This window comes from Poecilia formosa, unplaced genomic scaffold, assembly GCF_000485575.1.
Source record: "Poecilia formosa unplaced genomic scaffold, Poecilia_formosa-5.1.2 Scaffold633, whole genome shotgun sequence".
Taxonomy (NCBI): Eukaryota; Metazoa; Chordata; class Actinopteri; order Cyprinodontiformes; family Poeciliidae; genus Poecilia; species Poecilia formosa.
Genome location: NW_006800572.1, coordinates 180,080 through 195,574, shown reverse-complemented (window position 1 = coordinate 195,574; position 15,495 = coordinate 180,080). Strand labels below are relative to the sequence as shown.

General features: G+C 38.8%; 1 long non-coding RNA gene across 1 annotated transcript; it reads left to right on the top strand.

Moving 5' to 3' along the window:
• The first annotated feature begins 2,584 nt into the window (after window positions 1–2,584).
• LOC107834466 (uncharacterized) lies at window positions 2,585–14,334 on the top strand. Its single transcript, XR_001660254.1, has 2 exons — window positions 2,585–3,123; window positions 14,219–14,334. It is a non-coding gene; the product is annotated as an uncharacterized LOC107834466 (long non-coding RNA).
• The last annotated feature ends 1,161 nt before the right edge of the window (window positions 14,335–15,495 follow it).

Below are 15,495 nucleotides of genomic sequence, written 5' to 3'. Positions count from 1 at the left end.
CCTTTGTTATCCGTTGTCTCCTGTTTTATTGTGTTTCGGATTTCCTTGTTTTACCGGGATTTTGGATTTAGTTTGTTTAGTTCATTAAAAATAACATCTTCATAAAGTACATCCACTGCCTGCTGCGTTTGTCCACCGCCACACCACATCATAACACTAACCAGATGAAAAAGCCCATCTTAAAAAATTGAATGTGTAATTAAACAATAAAGGTGACAAGTAAATTTTATGAAATGGATCACACTTTAATAGATATTGTATTTAACATGTTTGAGGTACGTAAACATGTAATGAAATAGATCCAGTCTTAGAATTTTATGTAATTGAACATTACGGGTTACAAATGTTTTTATCATCTGAGGTAATATATTTTATGAACTTTAAAAATATATATTTTTAAAAAATAGAAATTGGTTTAAAAATAAAAAGGGTCAAAATGGAAAACAAATATGCCTCATCTATAGTAGAATTCAACGTATTCAACTGGTAAGAGTTGACATTTTGTTGCAGATAAACGAAGGACAGTGACGTAAGTAACGGCGCGAAAAAAAGGAAAAATGAGGGGGAAAAAAAGCAGTAACGCGGGAACGGAGAAGAGAAAAAAGAGGCACGTCGATAGATAGTTGTGATATCAGACGATCGGTAAAATCTACCTGGTAATTTGTATTTCGGACATTGTTTTTTGTTTTTTTCTGTAAATAATGATGAGAAGAATGAACGTGGAGCAGGCAGCAAAGCTCTTTTTTGAGCTCGAAGATGAGGAAGACTCGCAGTCTGAGTCTGAAGTAGACAGCGAGGATTCTGATGACAACGTAGCGATTCAGTCATTCATATCAGGAAGAGAGAGGGAACATGGGTATCAGGAAGAAGATGAGGTAGGGACAAACATAGGGACAAACGTAGCTAAGCGAAGATCGAAACTGAGAAGTAGGCGGCGCCGTGCAACTGCGCGGTCTCGATCACCGAGAGGTGGCGCTGCTGAGCCCCTCCCCCACAGTGATCCCTGGAAGACGGAGGAGGATCCTGACAGTGTGCCGGGAGTAAGCAGGTTTCAGCCACGGCGAACACCCGGTGTCCAAATAAACAACCTTTCTTCCCATAGTCCAAAAGATCTTTTTTTATTATACTTTGCCACTGACACAGTGAAAACAATTTGCCTCAACACAAACAAAAATGCAACAAAAAATATATTAGGGAAAAAGTACAAATGGAGTGACATTGAAATGGAAGATCTGTACAATTTTTTTGGTCTACTGATATATATGTCTTTAGTTTCACTGCCCAGTATTCAGGATTATTGGAAGCAAAACAGTATTTTGTCTGTGCCCATTCCACACAAAGTGATGTCCAGAGACAGATTCAGAACAATATTTTGGAACATTCACCTTAGTGATCCAGAGGAAGATGAACAGAATGATAAAACAAAAGGAACACCTGGACATGACAAGCTTTTTAGAATCAGGCCTCTGTACGATGACATTCTCTGTGCCTGCAAGGCTTATTTCCACCCAAGAAGAGAGCTGTCTGTGGATGAAAGAATGGTGGGAACTAAAGCAAAAACTGGCATCACGCAGTACTTGAAGGACAAACCGACAAAGTGGGGAGTGAAAATTTTTGTATTGGCAGAATCAGCCAGTGGTTACACCATTGCATTCAATATTTACACTGGCAAAACACAAACTCAAAGTGTGCATGGCCTGGCCTATGATGTTGTCAAGGATCTTGTTCAGACATCCTTCCTTGGTACAGGATACCATATTTATATGGACAATTTTTATTCTAGTCCAAAACTTTTTATGGACTTAGCAAGAATGAAGTTTGGAGCATGTGGAACATACAGGGAGAACAGAAAGGGATGTCCCAGAGGGAGGGGAAATGCTCTGACCAAGAAAAGCAAAAGAGGATCTGTAAGGTGGATCAGAGAAGGACCCCTCGTTTTTGTGAAATGGATGGACACTCGTGAGGTCTCTGTGTGCTCCACCATCCATCCTGCTTTTTCTGGAGAGACAGTGGACAGAAGAGTAAAGGCTGCAGATGGGAGCTGGTCTGTAAGAAAGATTCCCTGTCCAACACCAATTGTGGCCTATAACAAAAATATGGGTGGAGTTGATCTTTCAGACCAGTTGATTCAGTACTACTCCACTAAGAGAAAAACAAGCCGCTGGTACAGGACTTTGCTGCTCCATTTTCTGGACATTGCAACGACAAATGCTTTCATCTTGCACCGTGAGATAAGCAGCACAAAGCAAGAACAGGCCATGACGCACAAAGACTTCATGGTGGAGCTCATGTGTCAGCTTTGTGGCATGAGCAAGGAAGGCATTTCTCAGAGCAGGAGAGCAGACCATGTTCCTGTGGCAATTTCCACAGTCACAGATTCTGCCCAAAAAGGCAGCAAAGGCAGACTGAAATGCAGGCACTGCTTGCAGTACAAAAAACGGCACGACACTCCATGGAAGTGTCAGGCATGCGATGTGCCCCTCTGTGTTGCGGTGGACAGAAATTGTTTTCTGGAGTGGCACAAATAATTTTTATTGTCTTTTGTTACATCTTATCCTTTGTAAATAATTGTACAAACATAGATAAATAATTGCCATGACTTCAATTTATTTGGCAAAGTTTTATATTTTTTGGAATCTTGTTTTGATGTGTTTGTGCACAAATGAATGAATTACCTACATTTTGTTGATGATAATCTTCTAAACATGAGTTGTTTCCTATATTTGCACATATTGATTTTGAAATTTATAGTGTACTAAAATTGCCAGGAGAAGTAATTGCCAGGATTTACATTTATTTAGGAAATTTATACATTTTTTGGAATCTTGATTTGATATTTTGTAAATGGTAGCACAGAAACGAATGGATTACCTACATTTTATTGATAATAATCTAATATACATGAGTTATTTGCTTTATTTGTACATATTAATTTTGAAATATAGAGTATACTTTAGAATTCTAAACCATAAAAAATATTTGTTATACATATTTGTGGGTTTCACAGTGAAAAAATAAAAGCTTTTTCTACTCAAATTTTCTTTTTTGTGTGTGATTTTAGGCCCAAAATGCAATGTCAGTATGTCCAAATGACAAAAATATGTGTAAATTGACAAAGTTCAGGTTNTGTATCAAATTGACATAGGAATAACAGAGAGTTGGCCATTCTAAGGTAAAAACCCAGCGCATACAGTGTTCATGTTTTGTTTTTTTTTCATCCAGACGGCTTCCCGCGCCCCCCCTGCAATGACACGGCGCCCCCCCTAGGGGGCGCGCCCCACAGTTTGAGAACTTCTGGTTTAACTAATGACATGAATGTGAGATGGCTGGGGAAGAATAATAGCAGGGAAAACAGGAAAAGTGTCTAAAAAGCTCCTTTTTAGACTCCATAGAGAGGGCCAAGTCAAAGGGGGTCTAAAAGGGTCAACCTACCTATTTATTATTACTTTTGTCAGTTTTGAGATATTTCAGAGATCATTGTGGACTTTTCAGGATTCCAACATATTTGTCCACATGAGTTCTTCTCACTACATAATCTTCATAGGCATTTTATTAAAAAAAAAAAAAAAAAAGCAATTTGCAGTTCAGTAGAATGATGCCGATGTCAATGTTGAATAACGTGGTAAAAAAAAGCGTTATTGAAGCTTTGAGGCACTTGAAAACAGCTTCCCTTTAATTAAGCAATTCATAATTTCAGCAACAAATTCCACAATTTCAGAAACAGGTACTTCTTACATATTTCTTTTAGAATCCGTCCATTCATGAAAAGTCTCCCGTATTTTTATAGCCCTTTATCAAGTCCAGAGGACTCCAAAACAGTTCACACCACATTCAGTCATTCTCATTCATGCACACATTCATACGTTGATGGTGGCAAGCTACTGTAATATAGCCACAGTCTGACAAAGGCTAGGCTGCATACACTGGCGTCCAACCACCACTAGCGGGCAAGGCAAGCAAGATGTCTTGCCCGTCATTGGAGACGGACAGGATGCGGGCTTGAACCATTGAAAATTGGATAACATTTTGTTATCCAAGTTTTTGTTTTGGCTTATTAAACAAAAAAATAACAAAAAGGTAGTGTGTTTTTGTTTTTTCATTTCTTGTTTCAAACAAAAAGACTAACTGCATGAATATACAAGGACCAAGATTGAAAAGAGCTTTTAATTTTTCAGTACACTCACTTCAAAACAATACATTTTACAGCAGACAACCAAGCATCCAGGTAAAAAAAAGAAAACAATGCAGAACTAAGACAGTTTTTGAAAGCAGATAAAACTGAAAAGGGTGCCACTCCACACTACTCCACAGCTGTCACATCCTATTGTCTACAGAGTGAGAGCTGAGGACTTTCTGTGTGGTAGCATCAAAGCTTCTTCCAAAGATCAGAGAGCAGATTGTGAAAGAAACTGCAGGCGTTCTTCATGTGGGTCAACTCTGTGATGAACACTTGGGTTAGCATTTTGCTCAGGGCTGTCTTAGGTTGGCTCCTGCTGTCTCACTGTGCACAGATTTGGAGGACTAATCTGTGAAACATGTTGGAAGTTTATTTTATAATAAATTACAAATTGATATCTGTAACTAGTAAAAATTAGTTAAATTAATTTAATTTTCCAAGTAATTTATAAAGATATAGAAGATGAGATCCATCTCCCTATTCATTTTTAATGGAAGGGTTGAATTCAGTAGCCTTGGTGAAATGGCATTAGATACTGTTGGATCTGCTGTCCCGGAGGAAGGTGATTGGACTGACAGTAGCTGTGTTTAGGCCTGTCACAATAGCAAATTTTGCTGGCCGATTAATTGTCCCAGAAATTGTTGTGATAATATTGTCATTTTCCCCAAACTGTTGCCTACATACCCACTCCTAAGTATAAGGAGCTTGTCGCTTCAATGCCTGAATAAGATGCAGACGTCTCCTCTGATGGCTGATTCAGTCTTGAGCACTAGTGTCAAGACTGAATTATGTAACCATTTTCAGCCATTGCTGGCATGACTATTAGTAACTTATCCCATATACAAGCTTATTTAATTTAAATTCTTATCTAATGGAAACACCACAACTGTGAAATTGTGTTTTTTGACACTAACAACATACACAAAGATTTGCACACATTTGTAATGGAAACACAGTTAGCATGGCAGGAGGAGTGTTCTTTTGGACACTCTCATGACCTGCATCATCTGGTATGATAAAATGAAAGTTTTTTATCTCATCATTCCTTATTCAAAGAGAACAAGGTATGGGAATAGCAGGTGTGGGATACACGGTGCAGACAAATTGCACAAATCGGGCCTTTGTTGTTTACATGGTTTCTATGAGCTGTGCTCTGGATGCATGCTGGAGTGGCAACATTTTATGGAAACTAAGATACAGGAAACCAAGAAGTCTACTATGCAAATGCACTCCAAGGTAGGTGTGTGTGTGTGTGTGCGTGTGTGTGTGTGTGTGTGTAAAACAATTCCAACAGCTAGTGTCAGTTCATACAGTGTGATCCAGATGTGTGATATTGACCCTTCTAAACCGGCGATTTGATGCTACAGCATCAATATTGCTGTAGCATCTGTAGTCTGGGTGTTTGAGCAGAGGGAATGGATGGAGCCATTTGAAGTGGGTCACCTAAATGAGGCCATGCCTTATAACAGTGGTTCCCAAATTTTTTCTTCTGGGCCCCCCTAGTGGTTTCCAAACTATTTCTACCCCCACTTAGGGGGCGCGCCCCACAGTTTGGGAACCTCTGCCTTATAAGGTGGGGGCACAAGAGAAACAGGTCAAGAATGCCAGCTGAAGTTTCTTCTCAAGATTACCCAACATAAAAAATTGTTTGTCTATTTACAAAAACATATCTGATTAAATCAGGGTTTATGGTGGCTGTGAATCAATGTTAAGTTTAATTGTTTGACAACTAGAAGTTTGTAAGTTATACTCTACTGTCCCCTCTGTTATTTGGCAAGACATTAAATGTGTACAAATTTGTGAATATCAGTGTATCCCCTCTTAAATGATGTGAACAGTGAAGCAAATCTGTTTATTTTGACTGTAGACTGCAAACATTTGGGTTTGAGATCAAAAATGAATACGAGACATCTTGACATTAATTGAAAACTGTGCTACACAGATGTTTAAGTTTGGAACATGAGCAGGGCATGTTTTTTCTCTACATTTCAGAAAGGCTGAAATGTGAAGAAAGGCTAAAAAAAAAGGAAGTAGACATACTTCCATGTCTTCTTTAACCTCAGTTTTTTTGTTTTCTTTATTTTCGGCAATTAAAGTGTCATTCTCATTAATTATTATGGTTTCTTCATTGTCTTTGTAACAGTTATGGGCAAGACATAGACTACAATGTCACAGACTACAATGTCATAAACTACAATGTCATAGACTACAAGGGCAGCATCAGAAGATGGTTCTTTTAAGGAGCCTGAGGGGTGAATGAAGGCAGGAATCCGTAGTTTTAGTTTTGGTGTATATATTAGTGATTTGAAAAAAACAATTACAAATGCACAATGAGAGACAAATTGACTCAAAATAAATCAATCCCAAGATCATAAAGTTCTTGTCCTTTTCTTTAGCTCGCCGTCCTTAGATCCAGAAGAGGATCTAATCCATCAGGGAAAAAACCCCGACCTAAAAGGCCAGAAAACCTATTAAGTATTTTATCAAAAAACAATCATCATGTACAAACACTCAAAGGAAATAAATATTAAATGCAAATGCAATTATTAAACTCCTAATAATTATACTAAACATTTCAATCAAGTTAAATTAACAATAATTTAAATAAAGTAAAACAAAAAGAATATCAATCATATTTCAAACTAATCAATTTAAAGTTGAAAAGTTGAAATCAAAGATGAAGTCAAAATTTAAATCAAAGTTTAAGTCAAGTGCACTTTCAAAATATCAATCAAGAAAAATAAATATACTGTGCAATATCAACTTAAGTGTATCTACATCCCAATTTGATCAATTTCATTTTAAACTCAATATCAATGCAAACTGTGCGCTGGAGGTGAGGTTTTGAATAAGTTGGCAGAGTTTGGGGCAACACAGGAAGTGGGCCCGCAAAAATAAAAGTCCTTGACTAATTGCAGGTTACATCTTCAATGAAAATTGCTTCTGAAATGGAATTTTATCTTTGTTCATAAAATTCCATTTCAAAGTTTGGAGACTTGTCTTCATTTTTTTCAATTCCATTACATGAGCAATTTGAATCTTCTGGTGTAGCTATACAATATTAGTCATTATGTAGTTATGCTGCCTTAACATCCTGTCCTGTGGTGGTTGTTGCTGATATTGCAAACAGTTGTCACAGTGTTCAGTATTGCTTTTTTTTTTTGCAATTTGTTTTGTTTGTTTGTTTGTTTGTTTTATTGTCAAGTACTGGGTTATCTCTTAATAAACCTACCCGGCTTTGTGATAATCAGGGTTTTCAGTTTCAGAACAGGAGATATCTACTAGGTGACTCAATTCTGAGTCAAGTTACCCCTAAGTTAAGCATGAGTGTGAGTATAGAAGAAGCCTTCATCAGATAACGTGATTCACCATGGCAACAAGAGAAAAAAAGAAGTCACATTTCTCACCAGTCAGTCAGTCAGTCTATAATCTTTTTTGTCATTACAGAAGCCATGTAATAAAAATTACATGGAATATAACAATGGAATTAGAAAGTTTAAAGAAAATTTAATGAGAAGAATATCAAAGCATAATTAAAGCTGCAAACAGCCTCTAATGGCCCTTGCAACTCAGCGCCGCTCCGGCCTCATGACAAACGGAGGACCTGACGCGTTGCCACCCTTTGCCATAGTCAAAACTCTCGCGCTGTTCCCTCATCCGACCACAAGGAGGCACATTTTCTCAGAGTGGGCGGCGCTTCAGTGATGGCATAAATTTACCACACTAATTTGTACAGCAATGCGCCCTGACACAACTGGTCTTAAAAACAGCAAATTAAAAATTACATTTAAAATTAATATCAATTATTTGCACTTCTGTTTAATCCAAATTAAGTCAGCAGCTCCATCAGGCCCCCAAGGGCTTCAGGGGCCCCATAAATGTTAATATATAAAAATGAGATATACAGATATATAAATGTAACATTTATTTACTGAGAATATCAATGCTAACAAATTTGATTTAATTGTTTCAGGGTACATAAATTAGGAGTCTGGGGTCTAAACGGCCATTTTGGTCTAAATTTGAATTTATCCTTATATTTTCACCATTAAAAGTATTTACATTGCCTTATTTGGTATCATTATTTTCAGCACAACCTCAAATGTATAATTTTACAGTGTTTGTTTCATTTTGACAAAATGCATTATCACAGTGGACCAAAAATCACACTAAAAACAAAATCCGAGTAGAAAAAAATATTGATATTTTTAATATAAAATTCACAAAAATATTGAACAAATCATTTTTCTAACATATAATGATCATTTATAGTGTACATTTTAAAAACATGTGTAAAAATGTTGCAAAAAACAAATTTAAATACATGTTTCATATTAAATTGTGTGCAATTTCCCAGGCGTTTTATACAACTATTTAGAAAATGTGGCACAATGACTCCACCACAAATTCCTTCCAATATTAAAATGTTTCATGTGTGTTTTTTCTTACAACCATCTGCAAATTGGGATTCCCAATAGGTCTGCACACAAATCAGTCATGCCACTCATCAAAACAGTTTCTGTCAAGGAGAAGGCAGTGGACAGCTATCTAAAAGCCATTTTCTTGTGTTTCTTGTGGATTTTTATGTTGTAAATGCACACAGACCACTAAAATGGGCACTAGTGCATCAGGCAATAAACTACCAACTACTGTCCATCTATTGCAAGTGCAAGAATTATTTTTGTTAAATCCAATATGGCGGACAGCCGGAAACGTATCAGACTAATTTGGGAATATCCAGTCCCCACTCCTACCTTGTAAAACTCTTGCAGGTAAAAAAAAAATATTGTGACATCAAGAAACCCCTAAAGACTAATACTACTGATGTATTTTCTAAATAACAGTTTTGAATTTGGAGAAAATTAATACTGATCACCTATCCACTGAAGTGGACGGCATGCACCAGTGACAATATTTTGACAGGTATTGATATCAATACTAAGACTATAGATCTATAATATGCAACATTTCCAGAAAATATTTTGACTGTAAATAAACCAACATATTTTAGTTCTTAACTTGATATCTATTGATGCCATTAAGAAGTAAAGTTTTTATACGTTACTGGCCAATGGTAGCAACAGTGACAGTGGAGATGAGGATGATGAAGAACCTTTGATCACTGAGGTAAATCAAGATGTTGAGGGACATGAAATAACTGGAAATGCAAAACTTACAGATTACAAACCTGTATGCATTCCAAAAAATAAATTAAATTCTGGCCTTAACAGATCAGGAAGTGAAGACATTTCCAATAATAAGTATGGAATCATGTCATACCTCAGATACCCAAGGTCAAGAATATATAGATCATCAGAGCCAGGTCTTCATCTTGACATCATACTTAGTGTTTTTTCACTTCTTGGAGAAGGTGAATCTTTTACATTTCAAGGAATCTGTAGCTTGTCTACTAATAAATGAGGGTTGCATTCAGACACGCTTAAGAGTGCCAGTGCCATCCCATCTCTAAGGCAGTGGTGTCCAAATTTGGACCTTGAGGGCCAGCATCCTGCATGTTCTAATTCTTTGCCTGGTGGTAGTAGCTTCCTCCTCAGCATTTCTCCTTAGGTCTTCTAATGAGCCACCATTTGATCCAGGTGTATTGAAGTAGAGAGAGAACTAACACATGCAGGATGCTGGTTCTCGAGGACCGACTTTGGACACCATCGGTCTAAGACACTCCATGAGATCAGGCTAAGGTCTGGAGAACACTGGGCTTATGTCACTGCAGCCAAAAATATCAACATGCAATGATCCAGCCCACAGACAAAACGAAATACATCTGGATCCAATGTGATGTTTGCAATCTGGGTGCTTTGCACATTTTCATACAAGATACCCTTGATTTTTAGAAGTCTGAAACTTCTAAAATTTACACAAAAAAAAATTCCCACCTTAGTTTTATGCCCTAAGAAAACCAAAAACACTTTTGAAAAAATCCTGACTTACAGGAACATAATTCATGCATGAAATATAATGCTGATAATGTGGCTGTCATAGTGGGTTGTATTTTTCTGACGCACATGCAGAACACGAGACAGAGAACAGGAAGTCAGTTAAATATGTTTAATAAAAATAAATAAATAAATAAAAACGAAACAATAATCAAAACTGCAGATCCAAGAGCTTGCGGCTTCTGGAATCGGGAACGCTGGATGGAGAGAAGCAGAAGGTGAGTTTTGAAGATGGGAAGGATTAAAATTGTGAATCGGCGAGAGAGCTTATTTGGATGGAGGAAAATACTGAGGTTACCGGGGTGGCGTTCAACAAAGGTAGGTAGGCTGTGAGTCGGCGGGGAACAGCGACGGAAGAGAGATCACGGTGGAGGGCGGACAGGTAACAGTTCTGCCTTTCAGATCAGAGGAGTAAGGGGCCAGCCAACATAGGAATCCAGAGAGGTTTGGTTCAACGGCTTGGAGGTAAGTGGAACTCGGGCTTCCAGTGGGTAATGCCCACGGCGTCATGAGAAGAATGGGGCACAGGGAAACTGCCAGTAGTGATGGGCTACCTGAAGCCAGGCTTCGAGGCGTGTATCGAGTAAAAAGGGTGTGTGTCCGATGAAGCCCCACTTCGAGGCTTGTGTCGGCTTGCTGAAAACCACGTGACTAGCAACAAACGATGTCTCGCATTGCATGGGTCACATGACTGCTGTTTTCAAAATAAAAGCGTGATGAGCCGTGCTGATTCATGGCATGGGTTATTGAATTTGATCGTGCATCAAAGGAGTATTTGTCTTCAGCAGTGGCTGAAATAAAAGAAACGTTTTATAGTTCATGTGTATTAACGACTTTGATGATGGCACTCATCAAAATGTAATGTTTGTTACCGGTTTTCTCAATTATTGATATGGTATATTTTGTGTTTTTTTTTTATTATGTAAAGCACTTTGAAACTGCATTGTTGCTGAAATGTGCTACACAAATAAACTTGATTGACATGGAGCCAGCAAGAAGAAAACATCTGACATCTGGGGATACTTTGAGATGATCTCTCACAAGATTCTTAAATAAAAAGAATTAACCCCTTCACCTCCAAAAGTCACACCTTCTTCAAATTTCCAATATTTCTTTGTTCTGCAAAGATATATCAATCTTGAACAGCAGAAACAGACTTAAAGTTGTTGGAAGAGTAAAATTATGGCCTGATGAGTCAAAATATAGGGGATCAGAGAGTCAACTAGGAAGCCAAGAAAAAGAGAATTTTTGAAGAATTTTAGTTTTTCAGGAGACAAATCAAAACTCAAAGAATACTGTCTGCCCAAACAAGCACTGCACTCCGAATACACTAAAACAAATGTCTATTGTCAAGTCAGTCAATGACAAAATCTACTGACAGTCAACATACACCAGGATTGGCTACAAATAATTTTAATGACTAAAAAAGATTAGTTAAGTAGGATTTTATTGACTCTCATTACTAAACATGACTTTGACATGAGTATGTCTATCTGAGTGACAAGCCTGTCACAGTTTCAACAGCAGATGTAAACTAGTGAGAAATGAATGAACCACCGAGTAATGAACCTTTGGGCAAAGCAATGGGCTGGGAAGCTTCACTGCTTCATGAGGCTTCATCACTAACTGCCAGAATTCAGACTGTTAGTGGGAATCAGTCACAGAGTCACAATGGATCACCTGAAAAGAGGACACAAAAAAATCACAAGAGAATTTCTCACAAGAAACAAAATCACAAGGAGCACACCAGTAATGGTGTTGAGTACCATTACTGGCAAAATACTCTGGCGATGAAGTGTTGGCTGCCCCTCTTTCTTATACTTCTCTTGATGATAAACGACATGCAGGCGCGTAGGTAACAGCCACTGTCAGTCACGCCCTTCCAGAATGGATCCCATAATACTTTCTACTGTGTTTTATTTCACACAAGAATTATTTCATGTTTGAAATATTTTAATTTTTCACTTTTTTAAACGTTTTTAGAACAATTTGTAGAACATTTCTGACAATTTGTAGAACATTTTTAAAACAAAATGACAACAGCAGCAATTTTACAACAACAATGATGAAATGTCAATAATGGACAATGCTAACATCCATTATGTGTGTGTGTGTGGGAATGTGAGGGGGTGCAAAAGAACACATTTCCTGAAACTAGCTAGCTAATCAAGCTAGCTAACATTACTGTCTCTATTCTATTATGCTATGTGTATCACACGTGTGTGTGTATGTGTATGATTTATCCATCCACCCATCCATCCATCTTCTGTTTATCCGGGGTCAGGTCGCGGGGTCAGCAGCCTAAGTAAGGAGGCTCAAAGTTCGCTCTCCCCAGCCACTTGTTCCAGCTTCTCTGGGGGAACCCATGCCACTCCCAGACCAGCTGAGAAACATCGTCAGCGTGTCCTGGGTCTTCCCCGGGGCCTCCTCCTGGTGGGACATGGTCAGAACACCTCACCAGGGAGGTGTCCAGGAGGCATCCTAACCAGATGCCGAGTCACCTCAACTGCCTTCTCTCGACATGAAGGAGCAGCGGCTCTGCCGAGTCACCTCAACTGCCTTCTCTCGACATGAAGGAGCAGCGGCTCTACTCTGAGTCTCTCCTGGATATCTGACCTTCTCACCCTCTCTCCAAGGGAGAGCCCAGACACCCTACAGGGAAAACTAATTTTGGCCGCTTGTATCCGTGACCTCGTCCTTTCGGACATGACCCAACGCTCATGACCATAGACAAGGATAGGAACGTAGATCAACCGGTAAATCAAGAACTTTGCTTTTTGGCTCAGCTCTCTCTTAACCACGACAGATCAGTACAGTGCCTGCTTCACGGCAGATGCTGCACCAATCCGTCTGTCGATCTCCTGCTCCATTTTTCCCTCATTGGTGAACAAGATCCTGAGATACTTGAACTCCTCCACTTGGGGCAGGACATCCTCCCCGACCCAAAGAAGGCACTCTATACTTTTCTGGCTCATTTATTTATGCATTTATGTCTATAGCTATGAATTTTTATTTTATTTATTGAGATGATAAAAGAAAGAACCTTGAATACATTGATCAACAGGTTCTGCATGTCATTCAACACACTCTCTCTTGGTTTTCTCATCCAGGGTTTCAGACACACAGACACACACACACAAATAATAAAGATGCACAATAAAGTATAGGTGGTAATGTTAGCTAGTTGGTTAGATAACGAGGGTTGGCTAACTTTGAAGAAGGATATGTTGATTTGTGACAATAACGCTCACAGTACTCATGATTGACACACACATTTGTGAAATAAAAAATAAAGATAATACTTATATGTAAGAGTTATTCCTATGTAAAATAATATTATTCAGGGGTGACACTTAGGTCTTAGTGTGTTTGGTTCACAAAAAAATGTTTTCCTGACAGTAACAACTGGTAAGAAACAAAGATTCCCATTAAATTCCATAGGAAATGAATGTGGGTCATTTTGGACCCACTCACGGAAGAATGGGGTAGTAACATAAAACATGCTATTTCTTAAAATGTATAAAAAGTAAATTAAAATTTTGAATTGCATTATATCAGTAACATGTTTCTTGAGGAATACCTGGAATATGAAGTGGTGAAAACTTTTCATTACAAAGATATTGCAAAAAGATGACCTCACCGGGTCAAAAAGGACCCAGTTATGCATCAGAGGGTTAATGAAAATTTTATGAGAAGAATATCAAAACATAACTAAATAATGCTTTGTTTCTGTCTCCAAAGAAACATAATTCCTCACAGGAAGTTGATGTAAATATTCATACAGGTCAGGCTGTGTCCAGTTGGAGTGAAAGGAGGCGCGCGCGATCCGCAACGCACAAAGGCGCCAGCTGTGTGATTGGTCCGTGCGCTGCTGGCTTTAAATGCATAAACTATAAACCTATTTATTATTGTAATGGTCTCGCTTTGGCGTCTTGTACCAAAACTAACCATCAGCCAAACTCCTTTTACACGAGTCAGGATTAATTAGATCTTCCTTTATTTTTCATGTAGAATGGAGTGAAACTGCCAAAACACAAACAACTCAGGATGNAAATGACAAAAATATGTGTAAATTGACAAAGTTCAGGTTATCCTGAAAAAAATGATACCACATAAGGCAATATTAATGGTTTTTATTAAGAAATATAAAGATAAAATCAAAATTAGTCAAAAACGGCCATTTAGAACACAGACCCCTAAGGGCACAATGTCCCCCTTTTGAAGATTGCGATGAGGTTTGTTCCACTTGCAACGTTGCTGGAGAGAAGATAAGTACTCACTCCTCCAACGGTTCCAAAAATTGCTGGCAAGCACTCTTTTCCACTGACATCCAAATGAATCCGTTTGTAAACTCCCCACAGAGAGATGAAGCACCTGTCTTCTGTGTGAGAAGTATCGCAGGTATAAGTAGGAATGGCGATTCAGGGTCTGTCGACACAGTAATGAGTGGTCTGGAATTTATAATGGCTGACACCTCAGCCATCAGAGTACACAAAACATCGTGTGTAAGGTGAACATGTTCTTTTGCCAGCATGCCATCAGGATCCTCCGGGCAACCCCAATCATCCTCTCCCATGCTCCTCCCATGTGACTGGAATGAGGAGAGTTAAATTCCCAAGTGCAGCCATGTTATTTCAGGTATCTCTGGACACTGTCACCCTCCACCTTTTTCAGGAATCCAAGCTCCTTTCGTGCTCCGACAAAGTTAGTTCCGCAGTCTGACCTAAGATGTTTGGCAGGTCCCCTTATTGCGAAAAGTCTTCTCATAGCATTAATGCAACCTGATGTATCCAGAGTAGAAATGACTTCGATGTGCACTGCTCTGGTAGACATGCATGTAAACAGTAGAGCCCACCGCTTACTTTCTGCTTGGCCACCTCTTGTCCGTCTGGCAGTAACTGACCACGGCCCAAAAACATCCATCCCTATGAACGTGAAAGGTGGTGCTGCTGTCACGCGTTCAGGGGGCAAGTCGGCCATCTGCTGTTCCATGACTGTGCCTCTGAGTTTCCGGCAGGTGATGCAGGAGTGAATAATAGAGCCAATAAGTTTTTTACCTCCAATAATCCACAAACCCGCAGCTCTAACGGCTCCTTCACTGAAATGACGCCCCTGGTGTTTTACCTGCTCGTGATAGTGACGGGCCAGAAGCATGGATATGTGGTGATTTTTAGGTAGGATCAGAGGATTTTTCACTTCAATCTCCAGCCGAGCGTTTTTAAGCCGGCCTCCAACCCTGATGAGTCCTGCTTCATCAATCCTAGGCTGAAGCTTAAAAAGGGGACTATTTTTTGGAACAGGCTTCCCTGTGGTCAGAGCTGTTATCTCCTCTGTAAAAGCCTGGTTTTGTGCTGATCTTATAAT